This window comes from Osmerus eperlanus, chromosome 4 (genome assembly GCF_963692335.1).
Source record: "Osmerus eperlanus chromosome 4, fOsmEpe2.1, whole genome shotgun sequence".
In the NCBI taxonomy this organism is placed as follows: Eukaryota; Metazoa; Chordata; class Actinopteri; order Osmeriformes; family Osmeridae; genus Osmerus; species Osmerus eperlanus.
This window is the reverse complement of record NC_085021.1, coordinates 2,348,080-2,363,175: the sequence shown is the minus strand read 5'-3', so window position 1 is coordinate 2,363,175 and position 15,096 is coordinate 2,348,080. Positions and strand designations below refer to the sequence as shown.

Genomic DNA, 15,096 nt, shown 5'->3' with positions numbered 1-15,096 from the left:
ACGTGCCGTAAAACTTCTCTGGGTGCTTTTGCTGTGAAAAACGTGCATATCTGATGATTGCGGGTTTCCCGTGTGTTCGTTTTTGAATGGCTCCCATGTCATTTAGAAGGGACAATACATTTTTACCGTTCCTTTGTCTTGACTAAATAATCCTGTAGGTTGAAGCAAACTCTGCCATGCACATGGTTTCAAATTCAATGCCTTCTGGCCTGGCTTTGTATTTATCTGTCAACCCCGACATCCACACATCCTCAGAATCAGGTGTTTTGTTATGTAGACTGCTCATTGGAAGACTCATTTTTAGCGCATTGTCATCCGTCGGTATGAACACAGCACTTCGTGTACACATCTTAAGATTCAAACTGCATACGCGGGCAACGGCCTCTTGAGCACTGACCTCTCTGTTTTTAGAGTATGCCTGCATGATCTGTTTCATTTCTTCACAGTCAGTTGTGTCGGCTTGACTCGTGTCTTTCATTATTGTTTTGAGGTATTCACTCATCTTGTGTTCAGCCTTTGAAATGTAGGATAGAATGTACACAGCAGTAGGGATTCAATATGTATTGGATGTCCATGTTGGCATTCCATGCTCTTAGCAAGTGTGGATTATATCCATTCACCCAACAGTCCTTTGGATCACGCTTCATGACAACCACGCTGGAGTTGGTCAGAGACTCTACACATTGTTTGTATTCGTCATATCTCAAGTTGCACTGTGCAAGCAGCTGTTTTCAAAGGATTGGTTAGGGTCTGTCAGCAAATCCCACACTGGTTTTAACTTCATTTTGGCATTTTCTGGGGTCATGATCGATTCAGCACTCGATTCAGCCTCGCCACTTGCTTCTCTGACATCCGCTAACAACGGTCGGGTGATCATGGTTTTCTTCACAGGAGGTTTAGGAAATCCGAACCTACAGTGTTTATTACCTTTTTTACAAGACTTTGAGTGATTTTTGCTGTGAGTCTGTACTTCCGTTACAATTTTGTAAAGTTCTGGATCAGTGTTGGGGTTCGGCAGCTGACATGTTATGTGCCTATCGACAAATTCACAAACCTGTTCTCAAATTCACAAATCAGAGTTCTCCTCGAATACCGGTGCATTTTGAATCCATACCAACATATGAATATGAGGGCTCCCTCTTGCTTGGTACTCAACACGGTAAAAATAGTCAAGCAAGTGTCCCAGGGGCTGTGCAGGTGACATGAGCAGGTCTCTCATTAAAGCCTCAACGCGTTTTTCAAAAATGCACATGGTTGTCACTGGGTTGCTTCTCAGTATGTCGCATTTTCTGGACCAGTCTTCTGAAAAGTTAACTTGTTCACCTTGCTGTGCCTTTATTGCTGTTATCACTTCTGGCCATCTCATTTCTGCTGCACTAAACGTACAGAAAAAGGTCGGAGTTCCCAGTTGCCTGATCATAGCAAAAAGATCTTTCAGGGTTTTATCCCAATAGGCTGGAGTCCCTCTCAGTGGCATCATGAATCTGGTTGCATCTTTGTTTTGCACCAATCTTTGAACCTCGCGTTTGTCTTGCAGCAATCTGTTGCATATTCTGCGTCCATCTCTGGTTCTTACTTTCCCTTTGCGGAGCTGTATGCTCATACTGGAAGAAGCCATGTGAATCTCTGTCACAAACTGTGCAAAGAAAATTTAATTTGTGTCCCTGGCAAAACGATTGTCAACACAGAAGAGCCTAGAGTTGAAATATCTGCTCGGTGATAATTTTTTCATTCGGTTGAGCTCATCTAATGTGTTCTCTCCAGTAGGGAACTGAACTGGGAAAGCCATAGCCTCCAATTTTGGAACTCTGAAAAAGCTTACAGGGCTATTTCCTTCGGCAGGGGCAACACAAAATACACCGTCACCGTAACTTAATATCTCTTGTCCAATGTCATCTGGTTGCAAACATGTGTCTAATACAACACCAGTTGTCTGGTTATTCCCTTCTATGTCTGAGTTAAGTTCCAGATCATCTTGTCCATGTTCTTCTGTGTTACTTGTTTCATCCCTGCTGTCAGTGTCCATCAGATCGCTTGCGTCATTGACAAAATTACCTTGTGCCATGCTGTCAATGGTTGGATCACAAGAGGCGGCATCATCTCTAACAGATATGTCCTTGTACTCGGAATGAATGTCTTTAAGCTTCAAAATGTCTGTCAAAACTTTCTTCATGTTCAGTGTCTGGAACTGATAATGACCTTTATAGCTCAGGCGTCTTTTTAACTTCACTTTCATCAGCTGACTTTGGCTATTTGGTCTTGGTAAACAGTTTTACAGTCGTTTCCACCTCTGAAGGTACACAAACCACAGCACCATGAATTGCTCTCTGTTGTCCTTTGGGAAGGGTGATGATTTTAGCAAATGGAATGTGCTTGGCTATAATGTGTCTCTCAAGTATGTTTAAATCAAAGAGTTCAGAGGGAATGGATGACAGCTCTAACTTGTTCACCACAGCTATGACCGGCATGTTTCCCACCTTAAGATGTTCATGACAGCTATGACAGACCCATTCTTCTCTCCTCTCAGGAACAGTACATTGCTCAAGATCAGCGCATGTTTCAGTGCAAACATTAAAATATTTACCAGTCAAGCAAACTGATACCATGTCTGGATTCTTTTGATAGCTTTCACGTTTGCATACCCTCACTTGATCTGGAAACAAGACTCTGTGACAAACTGTGCAAACATAAGTGGGCCCATTTTGTGTCTTTAACTTGAAGGAGGATATAGCTTGTTGCCCTCTCAAACCAAGGAAAAGAAAGGACAAGAAACTGGCTCCATGGTATTCAGAGGAAACCTGCACTCTTAAGAGGTTCACTAGAAAACTAGAACATAAGTGGCGTACCACTAAATTGGAGGTTTTCCGCCTGGCCTGGAAGGACAGCCTAATGGAGTACAAGCAAGTCCTCATTAGGTCCAGATCAGATTATTTCTCTAGGTTGATTAGTAAGAACAAACACAACACTAAGTTCCTATTTGACACTGTTGCAAATCTCACTAAGAAAAGTACACTCTGTGTTAGTTCAGATTTCTCTCCCAATGATTTCTTAGATTTCTTTGACCAAAAAATGTATGCAATAAGGGACAAACTACAGACTAGTCCTGGAGGAGTGGCCATCAACACTGAACTTTCCCCTATACCAAGCATGCTGCATGTTGAGGCTCTCACTCACTTTAACCCTATTTCTATGGAAGCGTTCATCGAGCTGATAGACTCCTTGAAACCCACTAGCTGCCTTCTCGATCCTCTCCCTGCCAAACTCTGTAGGGAACTTCTCCCTATTATTGGACCACCCATGCTTAGTATTATTAATGAATCTATTGTAATTGGCCAAGTCCCCAACGATTTCAAACAAGCTATTATTAAGCCCCTTCTTAAAAAACCAAACCTGGATCCAGGTTGTCTTAGCAACTACAGGCCAATTTCAAATTTGCCATTTATCTCCAAAATTTTAGAGAAGGCTGTGGCACAACAGCTCACTGAGCACCTCTCCTCAAATCAGCTTTATGAACCTCTCCAGTCTGGATTTCGTCTCCACCACAGCACTGAAACTGCATTAGCCAAGGTAGTCAATGATCTACTGTTAGCCTCTGACGCGGGTTCTTTCTCTGTCCTGGTTCTTCTAGACCTAAGTGCAGCTTTTGACACGGTGGATCATGAGATTCTCTTGGAACGTATGGAGAACTATGTTGGGATTTCTGGTACATCACTTCAGTGGTTTAGATCGTATCTATCCGATAGATCACAATATGTCCACTATGATGGCTGCTCATCCAGGAGCTCCACTGTAAAATACGGAGTACCACAGGGTTCAGTTCTAGGCCCTCTGTTATTTTCTCTCTATATGCTGCATTTAGGAAACCTAATTATAAGCTCTGGGGTAAATTTTCACTGTTATGCAGATGATACTCAGCTATATATGTTTATAAAGTCTGGAGAATTTCCACATGCATGGAAAAATGTGTTTCTAGGTTGAGAGCTTGGATGACTGCAAATTTCCTTCTTCTAAATTCGGATAAAACCGAGGTTCAAATTTTCCGTCCTAAAAAATATAGAAATAATTTTTCCAATCTGACCTTAGACCTAGACGGCGTCAAAGTCTCTCAAAGCCAGCTAGTAAAAAATTTAGGAGTCACAATGGACCCAGACCTTTCGTTTGAGTACCATATTAAGCAAATTACTAGAACTGCATTTTTCCATCTACGTAATATTGCCAAAATACGAAAATTTCTCTCAAAGGATGATGCCGAAAAACTAATACATGCATTTGTTACGTCCCGATTGGACTATTGCAATGTGTTGTTCTCTGGCCTCCCAATTACCCACCTAAATTTTTTTACAGCGGGTGCAAAATGCTGCTGCTAGACTATTGACCAGAACAAGAAAGTTTGATCACATAACATCTACTCTTGTCTCTCTACACTGGCTCCCTATCCAAGCCAGAGCTGACTTCAAAGTTCTACAACTAACCTACAAATCTCTGCATGGATTGGCACCACTGTACCTCTCCGGTCTCCTTGCACCCTATTGCCCCGCAAGGACACTTAGATCTCAAGATGCCGGCTATCTGGTGGTTCCCAAAGTTAAGAAAAAAACAGCTGGAGGTAGGGCGTTCTCATATAGAGCGCCTCTTCTCTGGAATAAACTACCCGTCTCAATTAGGGAGTCTGTTTCGACGTTTAAAATTAGGTTAAAAACGTTATTGTTTAGTCAATTCTACGACTGTTAAAGGTAAGTATGTTACTAGTTGGAGGCAACGGGGGACGGGTTGTTTCCATCCTTATTTTTTAAGTATAACTTATTTTAGAGTTCTCTTCCCCTGGAACAGATTTCATGTTCCAAATGAGGGGGGCTGTCGCTGTCTTGGTGTGTGGGGTTGCATCAAATTCCCCTTTTTTGCTCTGTTAAATTGCTGCACCAGTCCACACTTGACCGGTGGGGATCTCATTCTATTATGACTGTAACTGTTAGCTGCTCCTGGCATTCTCTAATCCCTGCTCTCCTCTCTCTGTCCCCCCCACACACATCCCTTGTGGTGTGGGGGGTTTGAGTTGTCAGCACCTGCCTGGTCGTCGGTCAGCCAATGCTGGACCTGGTCGCGAGTCTCCCGGTCCTGTCCTACATCTATAAAGTTGAATAATGGATTTTGGTGTTTTAAAAACCCATCGACACTGTATGACTATGTTTAGCCTGTGTTCTGCTCCTCTCTCCCACCAACCGTCTCTGGAGGAGGGGATCCCTCTCTGAATTGCTCCTCCCAAGGTTTCTTCCATTTTTTTTTCTCCTGTTGAGAGTTTTTTGGGAGTTTTTCCTTGTCTTCCTTGAGGGTTTAGGTTGGTTGAGGGGCAGTTCTATGGGCATATGTGAAGCCCTCTGTGACATGCTTGCGTGTAAAAAGGGCTATACAAATAATTTGATTTGATTAACCTATCTTCCACTTGAACCACTGGGGTTTGATTTTCATTTGTCAGTTGTGGGTTGATGTGTACGTGCCTTTGGTATTTTCTTCGTATGTGTACCGCACACCTCATTTTGTGCAACATTCTATAAAATGGTTCATTAATATATCTGTAATTTGAACGAAGTGTGCAACGTTTAACGTGATTGTGTTTGAAATGTGTGTCTTTTCTGTACCGGTTAAGAATGTACAGTTTTTGTTTTTCTCTGTATTGCATGTCATTTGCATATCGAGATGTGATATAGGATTTCAGTTTCCTTCTGAATGCCTCATCTTGACTATAGCGGTCTGTGACACGAGATTTCAGTTTCCTTCTGAATGCCTCATCTTGACTATAGCGGTCTGTGACACGAGATTTTAGTTTCCTTCTGAATTCCTCATCTTGACTATAGCGGTCTGTGACACGAGATTTCAGTTTCCTTCTGAATGCCTCATCTTGACTATAGCGGTCTGTGACACGAGATTTCAGTTTCCTTCTGAATGCCTCATCTTGACTATAGCGGTCTGTGACACGAGATTTCAGTTTCCTTCTGAATGCCTCATCTTGACTATAGCGGTCTGTGACACGAGATTTCAGTTTCCTTCTGAATGCCTCATCTTGACTATAGCGGTCTGTGACACGAGATTTCTGTTTTGAACGGTATTGTATGTCATGTGAATATCTATGAAGTACTGACTGTTGTTTTTTCAAGAATGCTCATTACTGTTGCGCTCGAGCTAGCTACGGTAGTCTGGTTATAACAGTTAGCTAGCTAGTTAGCTGTGTTAAAACGTACGCTTTCTAGATAGCAAGTTGGTAGTACTAGAGGTACTCCTGTAAATACTTAAATAGCCTACCACAAGGTAAACATCATTTAGTATAATATTTTTTGATATCTATTAGCAATGTTTACCAACCTTTCAAGCAAAATAACTGGACTTACCTGTCGAGTCAACTGTAGCAACTGCTTGAAAATGACAGTTGGCTTGTTAAGTTTCAGTTTGAGCGTGTGACTCAATGAGCAGAGCAGTTTAACAAGCCTAGCAACCTATGTTTCATTGACTTCCATTGATTTTAAAACATGACCATTTCAAAATATAGAAAGATGGGGGGTTTAAAGCTGTAAACAGCTGGTCAATAGAACACATTGATGTTTGAATGGAGTAGGTAGCTTAAACATGTAGTGAGCAGCAAGGAAGTACATTTGTGACATTTAAACCTATTAATGTTTTAAGTGCTTTGTGCTGCCATATTGCATAAATAAGAACAGTTACTAGTAGCTCTATCAATATCATAGCAGACAAAAGTATGTCAGCAGTATGAAGGTGAAAAAAGTGTTGCTTTGAAACCAGAATGGTGAGACAGTGTTAAAGGATCTGTCATTGTCATGCATTGCAATATTTTCTTACGGTTGACAACGGAGAAAAAAGAGTGAAATGAAAAGGGTATCTTATTTAATTTCATAAATGTTAAAGCGTTATGTTAGAGCTCAATGCTCTTAAGACAGTCACCCCCATTACCCTGTGCAACCCCAGTCAACACTGTGGAGTCCTTCCGCGATTGGGAACTGAACATCAGCTCCCTCACCAAGAAAGCACAACAGAGGATGTACTTCCTACGGCAGCTGAAGAAATTCAACCTGCCAAAGACAATGATGGTGCACTTCTACTTCCACGTCTGTTTGAAGTTTCTTGGCGAATAAAACCCATTCTGATTCTGAAAAGTATTAATAATTGAAAGATGTAAAAACAGAAATACAGTGGAACAGTTTTTCTATATAGTGATGAAGAGCGTTGGCCAATCGGATTGGTTCCTTGTTTCTTGTAACGTAGCAACGGATGGTCATTGTCAGCAAACCTGGAATCTAGGTTTCAGGTTCAAGGTGGAGGAGAAACTAATCATGTGTGCACACCCAGTCCTGTTCAGACACTGAATTTAAAGATGACATAAATATAATAATCCATGGTGCAGGTTTGCCGATGTTGTTGTTGTCCCTGGTTTATACTTTTAAATTCAATCTTGTCACATTACGTGACTTTGTTGTGCAACTGCAAAAGCTACTCTAACTCTGATCAAAATGCTGCTGCAAAAAGGATGAACTATTGTGGGTAGTAGATAAGATCATGTTACATCTAGCCAGCGGATCAAGTATGTCAAAGTGGTATTAGTACAGAACACCGTACTGTAGGCGTGAATTATGCATGCATGGTCATCATCGTCGTCCATCTTTGGTCGAAGCGAAGCTAGAGAGAGGATTCAATGGGAGATTTCCTACAGTAAGCTAGATCTACTGCTTCAAATTGAAAACGGACACGATATTTTGATTACAGACAAGTTCCTTAACCTATGTTGTCAATATCGCCGATAAAAAGTAAATACTGTTACGAAGCATTTGTTTTTAGGTAACAAACGATAGACGTAACTAGCTAGCTACCTTGTTTCGCCGTTCTATGGCAGCTATGATGACAGCGTTGTAAGCACTCGTCACTAGAATGGCCATAACTTTAAAACAAAAGATCGTATTTCAAATATGTCTGCTGTTCTACATTGCCCACACAATTATGTATATATATATCAACTCTAACATGGCCTGTATCTTGTATTGAAAGTGCTCGAAAATTAGCTTGTCTAATGTATGGTGGACTGAGAAAACATATTTGTCAAAGCGGAGCGAGTGGATGTCGTGGGAGAATTCCTACTGTGTTAGATTTACTGCTTCAAATTGAAAACGGAGAAGAAATTTAGAGTAAAGACAAGTTTCTTAACGTCTGTGTTCAATATCGTCAACTAAAAGTAAAAACTTTTCAGTTACGAAGCTTTTATTCGTAGTAACGCCAGCTGCAGTAAACCTTTCGTGACCCCGGTTTGGCTGTTCGTGACAGTCGGATATGACAGTGTTGAGCCTCGATTTTTGCAGATTTCTGTGAAACTTTCTTAAAGAAAAATAATCTAGCTAGATTATTATGGAGCTAAATCAGGGCCAAATGTTGTGTTAATTCGAAAAAAAAAAAATCTTTAGTCGAAAAACTAAAGCTTGACATTGAAAATGTAAGTTTTGGTCGAAAACTTGAAAAATAAAGCCATGTATTCAAAGGAAAAATAAGTGTACCAAATTTTTTTTCAGGTTGAATAATATTTCGATGAAATTTTGGAATAATTTTGAATAAATTATTAATTTTCAATTTTCACTTTAATATTTTCACATAGTTTCACATTTCATGTTTTCAGATTAAAAACTTTTTTACGGCTTCAAAAAATTTTTTTGAGTTTCATTTTTTTGGGGGGGGAGTTTCATAGTTTTTTTTTTTTCAGTTTCAGACTTTTGGCCCCGATTTTGCGTAGGGGGCGTGGCTTCAACTCAGAGGCACTCAGAGTGACAGCCTAACAAAGAGGCAGAAGACTCGGCTGTTGGCATGGCGTCCGCTCCGCCAAGGCAACTGAGCTTGACTGACTGTAAAAACACCAGCTACGTACAGTACTATACTGAAGTGTGAAGCTAACGTTAGTTAATGCTAACTTTAGTGCTAGCGATGCTTAATTTCCAGCTTTGGCCAGCTGTCCACCTATTTTCCCCTTAATGTGTTAATGACAAAAAAAATGCCACTGCGGGGATAATGTCCCAAAGTATCTATTCAAAAAGGCTAATATCTTTCACGTCTTACCTGTGCGCTGGCGCCAGCCTGTTGCCTTGGCGGAGCGGACGCCATGCCAACAGCCGAGTCTTCTGCCTCTTTGTTAGGCTATCACTCATAATTACCGCCTCTGAGTTGAAGTCACGCCCCCTACGCAAAATCGGGGCCAAAAGTCTGAAACAAAAAAAAAACTACCTGAAACTCAAAAAAAAAACCTGAAACTCAAAAAAAACAAAAAAAAAAACAAAAAAAAATTGAAGCCGTAAAAAAAAGTTTTTAATCTGAAAACATGAAATGTGAAACTATGTGAAAATATGAAAGTGAAAATTAAAAATTAATAACTTATTCAAAATTATTCAAGAATTTCATCGAAATATTATTCAACCTGAAAAAAAAATTGGTACACTTATTTTTTCTTTGAATACATGGTTTTATTTTTCAAGTTTTCGACCAAAACTTACATTTTCAATGTCAAGCTTTAGTTTTTCGACTAAAGATTTTTTTTTCGAATTAACAAAACATTTGGCCCTGATTTAGCTCCATAGATTATGTACAGTTCAATGTACATACCTTGTTTGGCCAATTAGGTCGATTGTGGAAAAAAGTAGAACCGTTTTTAGTTATGGTGAGCCATCGCGCTAGCTTGGAATTGCGTTATCCCACTCATCACTTCAGTGGTCATAACTTTTAAACAAAATAGTCTATCTTAAATCTGTCTGCTGTTCTGAATTCACGACAAAAGTACGCACATTTCATACTCTAACTTATCCTCTATCTTGTCTTCTGATTCTGATATCTTGTAGTGAAAGTGGTTAAAAATTAGGTTTTCTAAAAAAGTAATGCAGACGGAGAAGACTTTTGTCAGAATGGCTCCGTGAAATCGTCTTGATAAAGGATGATTTGCCTAACATGATCATATAAATATTTACATCATTAGAAAGCCCTAAATCTTGTCTTCAAAATGGTATAAACAGTTCAGGTATATTATTTGAAAAAGTCTGCATATTCAGGCAGGAAAGTGTTAGTGTCAAAAATTGACGTGGTGAGAAACAGTTCCGTCAGTGCATGACGTCACAATTGAATTTGACTTGAACATTCTGAACCATTGAAACCCATTCTTTTTGTTTTAGCACTTTAAACTTAATACCTTAAAAACTTTAAAAGTTATCAATGAGAAAAGTAATAGCACACTAGAGCAGTTCAGACTTTATCAAATGAAGTTTGAACGGTGTTTCTAGCTTAAACGGTGTGAAAGGAGTAGGCGACGGAAAAAAGTGGGAGGAAAAAAATAAAAAAAAATAATAATAATAAGTATGCAGAATAACAATAGTGTTTTTGCTTGCAGCAAACACACTAATAACAACAGAAAACGTTTGGTAATAATAATGTACCTTCATTTGTAGCATTTTGTTATGTCGGTTTAAAACGTGGTTGCTAACTTTGACGATAGCACTGCAATTCCCCCCTCAACTGGGGTGCATGAGTCTCCGATCGAATTCTTATCATATCCGGCATCGCCTAGCAATAATTTCAGGCTTGCCGCTCAAATTGCTAATGTTGCTGATTTGAGGTCATTTTTATACAACTAAATAAGCACATGAAAGTTGAAAATTTGGATTTAGACTGTCTTTGGTATGTATTTGTAGGAAAGTCACATCGTGTGGTCGGAGACTTATGTGGGCTCCACATGGTCGGAGACTCATGCCATGCACATACGCCCAGGTGGCCCGCCAGTTTCATGTGGGCACCCCCACATAAGTTAAGGGGGCTAACACACAAAAGTATTACACAAGTTCAGACAAACCTACTCGGTTCCCAGGTTTGACACAATATAGTGTCACTAGCATGTAAATTATAGCAAGCTAGTCTCATGGTGTGTCGGCTATCTAAGATGGTGGACGAAGGTTCGTAGCTAGTTGCCTTGCATGTGTAGCGGGGTTTGCTCGTTTAAAGATAGAAATACTTAATTTATCATAAAGTCTGGGGCACCACCCTAATATTGGTTTAGGACATTAGGGAATCCTATGTTTAATATGTAATAATCAGTCTCATCTTTAGGAATGAATTCGTTCTAAGAGTAGAGCCAATCGTAACATCAGTGAACACGCACGTCAAAATATCTTTACAATGAATTTATTCAAGTAAGGTAAACAGATCTTATGAAAAGTTGGATTATGGGTTTGATATGAGAGATTGGTTTCAATGAACAGAATGAAATGGTCTAACTTAAAGAAAGGCAGAAATTGTACAGTCAGTGATTACATCCTTACAAATCATAAACAGAGCTCACGCCAATGCCATGTCGAGGAGGAAAGAGCGTTAGCCATAGTTACGTTTGATCAGGGGTTGATCAATGATGTTGAGGGCGGTTTGCGCCAAAGGTCCATTTGAAGAATCTGAAGTCACAGCGCGGCTGCGCTGGGTCATGTGACTGAGTCTGCGGGATCTCAGTGAAGTCGCATTTGGAATTGCGTTTTTGGTTCTTCTGTTGAAACGTCCAGATAGTGACGCGTTCACTATAAAGTTGAATCTCAGGAGAAGCTTGGCGACGTCCTTGGAACGCCAATCCTGATGGCGTTCATGCCATGGTTGGTTTTCGCTGGAGTCCGAGATTGATGGTCATCTTAGGGCTTTATACAGTTCGAGGGAGGACCCGTCTGGGGTCAGATGTGGATTGGGGGAAGCTGGGTTCTCAACTCCCCCCTCCTTCCTTCACACCTACCAAAGGTGTGATCTGATCTCTGGCTGATCATTCGATGGTTCAAATATTGTTCTGGACATCTTGGTACAGTTACAAAATATAGTTGAATGATTGTTTTATTATGATAGCTTCGTGTAGATACCAAGAATGACGTGGTTATCATTCAGGAAGAAGGAGTTGTTACTAGAATCAAGATTTCAGTGAACACAACATTAAAACAAAGTAACAAACATAACACAAATATCCCTCTCATAATTCTCCACCTTGTACTCTTGTGGTAAAGTCTCAAGAACTTTCCTCAAAAGTTCTGATCAAGGTATGTTCTTTGTTCAAATCGCCGCCGAAACGGATAGCAAATGGTCGCTGGAGACGTGTTGTCTAAATCAGGCCCTTTGAAGCTTGCAAGCTAGCAGGAGGGCTGATTAGGTAGATTGGGGAGGTCGTCCCCCCCCATTCTATGGTTCCTTTGCATCGGCGTTTGGTGGGTAATCAGCATACTGAGGGTGTCACAAGGGCTGATTAGGTTTGTCTGATGTGATTGAATCACTCTTCAGGTGTGGCAAGATGTTGGCTCCGTGTGGTCTTGTGGACCTCACTACACATGTGATAGCCAAAGGTAATCCTAATGCTAACATTAACTTATTTCTTTAGAAAATTGTGAAAGTCAAACCCCAAATCATTTAAATACCAGGTAGCTATTGTTAGTCATGCATACTTACATAGTTGAGATGAGTGATGGCTGGAAACGCATGGATCGATAAACAACGAAATTTCTTCCACTGAGTTGAGCCATGGAGTGAGTGATGACTGAACCGTTGAGTGAGTGATTTGCGCGCAATGCGCGATTGCACGGCTATCGCGAGACAATTTGAAAGCTGATAGGTTACTTGATTGATTCACTTTATCACAAAATGACCTAAATAATTTCATGTAGGCCTACACTTTCTGCATTCTACACAATGCAATCACATTTTGCTAAAGAACATGAAACAATTGTGTAAAATACACAAAAGATGCTTAGTTTAATCCAATCCAGGCCAGTCTAATTGTTTTAAGTGTATATTTAACCAGCATTTTTTGTGCTGGCGTAAAATTGCTATTACACACATGTTCTTGTTGACCATATCATTGTGATGTATTGTGAAAAAACAAAAGGGTAAAAAACAGTTCTAACCGCATGCATCTGTAGTAGGCTAAACAAAGTGATTTACCATTTAGGGTTTATGTGTAGGCTACTTTACCGTTGTTTTCACACTAAAACAATGTAGTTTTTACAAAGCAATAATGCAAAAGTTAGCAAACTTTCTTGTATTTACATTAACAGTACTTATCTGTTAATTCAACAGTTATGTCATGTTTTATAATTAACAGTTTTTTACTGTTGCTACTTTACTACCTTTCACCGTTAAAATTACGGATTTTCTTTACAGTGTGGTTATCCTCTCTACTGTTTTCCATTTCTATGTGTCCTATTCAAGTGCAAGTAATATTGATAGATTATTGATTTTGAAATATCCAGTGAAAAAATATTGTTACATTTGCTTTTGTCTGCATTATGTTAACCCCAATTTTCGGCATGTAAATATCAAAACATCTGTTTAAAATGTCATGGGAATTTGTTTTTCGTCATGGACAAGCATATAAACGACATTACAATGGGCAAGTTGAGTTAATTTTTAAAGAAAACAATAAATCTGGATGAGAATTCAGAGAGTGCTTGTGGAGAGCTCTTTGTTTGTTGTGTCTGAGCTCAGCATGAGATGCATGAATGAGACTAGGATGTGAATAGATTGAGATTATAAAGAGAGCTCTCTGATATCTCTGCCTGAGATCAAAAAGAGGCACACAACTTGAGAAAATCTGAGACTTATTTCAGAGCTTGATGAGATCTATTATGAAACCCAAAAGGAGACTAATTTGAGATTTTGTGAGGCTTTATCTCAGGAGAAAAACATGAGAAACAGGAGAAACAAGCCATAATCTCGTTTTGGTTTCATACATACCTCATTCTTGTCTACGAGAAATGCATGAGACATTTTTGAGAGCTCTTTGCTAGTTTTATTTTCCTCTGGGAGGAACATTAGTGTTGGCCAATTCAACTGTTTGGTAAATTCTGAGAAAATAATAACACACTGGTGACCTTAGCCACAGAAAAAAGCCTGGATACCAAGGAAGACAACCGTGGTGGATCCTTTCCATTGTGAAGAAAAGCCCCTTCACAACATCCAGCCAAGGAAGAACACTGTCCAGGAGGCAGGCATATCATTATCCAAGTCTACCACAAAGAGAAGACTTCACAAGAGCAGATACAGAGGGTTAACCTTTAACACGCCACACACCGGTGAGTAAATCCAAGAGCAGAGTTTATTAGAACAGATAGCAAACAAGGCAACAGAGGGTAATCCAAGAGAATAGTCAAAAATACAGGCAAGGATCAAAATCTAATAAAATCGATATAGATATGAAAGAGTAACGCTCAGTCTGTAGGCTAACTTAACCATAGAGAAATTAGTGATATATATACTAACACATGTGGAGGTGAACAGTAATCAACCAAATGCCACAGTCAATAATCCGGAGAGCCAGAGCGCTGCCGTCTATCTGGCTGCTGACCATGAGGGGGCGTGACACCACCACAAGGTGCAAACCATTCATAAATCTCAAGAATAGAAAGGCCAGACTTGCTAAAAAACATACATAAAAGACAGCCCAGTACTGGAACAGCATTCTTTGGATAGATGTGACTAATATCTCCATGTACCAGAATTATGGGAATAAAAAAGTATGCAGGAGGCTTGGAACGACTCATGATCCGAAGTATACCACATCTGTGAAACACGGTGGAGGTAGTGTCATGGCATGGGCATGCATGGCTTCCAATGGCACTGGGTATTGATGATGTGACAGAAGACAGAAAGCAGCCAAATGAATTCTAGAGTGTATAGGGATATACTGTCTGGACAGATTCAGCCAAATTCAACAAAGTTGATTAGATGGCGCTTCACTTTACAGATGGACAATGACCCAAACCATACTTTGAAAGTAGTGGAATATTCTGCAATGGCCGAGTCAATTACCTGGTGTCAACCCAATCACGCATGCATTTCACTTGCTGAAGACAAAACATAAGGCAGAAAGACCCACAAACAAACAACAACTGAAGACAGCTGCAGTTGGATTCATGGGATCCATGGGTTCCAGACTTAAAGCAGTCATTGCCTGCAAAGGATTCTCAACAAAGTATATATTTTTTATGATTATGCTAATTTGTCAAATTACTTTTGAGCCCCTGAAATGAAGGGACTGTGTTATTTTTTTTTGCA

The 15,096-nt window shown here is 39.9% G+C and overlaps 1 protein-coding gene across 1 annotated transcript in view; it reads left to right on the top strand.

Moving 5' to 3' along the window:
* The window catches only part of LOC134018330 (potassium voltage-gated channel subfamily D member 3-like), a 243,070-nt gene that overhangs the window by 215,494 nt on the left and 12,480 nt on the right, over window positions 1-15,096 (top strand). The window lies entirely within an intron of this gene.